A 928-nucleotide genomic window follows, 5' to 3' on the forward strand; every position below is an offset into this window, starting at 1 on the left:
TCCCAGGGGAGGCCAGTCACAGCCACTGAGGCCTAGGAGCCCCCCCAGGACCCTGGCAGAAGTAGACCTGCACTGCTCGCGTGCTGTCCTTCGGACATTGATGGCTGGCCACGTGGGAGACAAGAGCATTGGGCCAGAGGGACCTTCGCTCTGAGCGAGCCCTGCTGTTCTCAAGCTCTTTTATTACGTTTTTCCAAGGGAAACAGCTCAGGCGTTTCTAAAAATTAGTATGAGGAGAAAACAAAAACCCACGGGGAAATGAGCAGGTATTGCTCACCTCAAAAAGCTTTGCAACCATTTGGTTGAGGAGCATGTCCTTCTTCAGACCGGGGGCTTGATCTTTGAGCCCCGCTAGCATCAGAGATGTGGGGTTTTGCCATCCTGCGGAAATCCAGCTGAACTGGATGAACACAGGAGACTTTCAAAACCTGCACTTCACATGCTTTTAGCAAATCTGTTCAGCTGGTCAAATGGCCTCGAGACGATCCACAGCTCTCACCCCCATCGGAAGGTACAGGCCCTCCCTCCCACAAGGTGACAGAGCCAATGTCTAGGCCGGGACATGGTTCCCCATTCAATCCCTTCTGCCAGGGCAGGGCTGGGAAGAAAAGTCGTCAGGGATTCCCTCAGCACGTACCGCTAGGGAAAGGAAGGAGGAGGAAGAAGAATGTAACAGAATATATAGAACACAATAGGAAAGAAATAGATTATTTTCAGCTGGAAGATACAATGATCATCTAGCCCAACTGCCTGACCACTTTGGGGCTGCCCAAAAGTTAAAGCCTGTTGTTAAGGGCATTGTCCAAATGCCTCTTAAACAGCCAGGCTCGGGGCATCGACCACCTCTCTAGGAAGCCTGTTAGCTTCGTCGAATCTGGCCGAAGGTCTACCTCACTGAGGGCTTCTCTCTCTGGCAGCCGCCAATAGC

This window comes from Egretta garzetta, unplaced genomic scaffold (genome assembly GCF_000687185.1).
Source record: "Egretta garzetta isolate BGI_Z169 unplaced genomic scaffold, ASM68718v1 scaffold5, whole genome shotgun sequence".
NCBI lineage: Eukaryota > Metazoa > Chordata > Aves > Pelecaniformes > Ardeidae > Egretta > Egretta garzetta.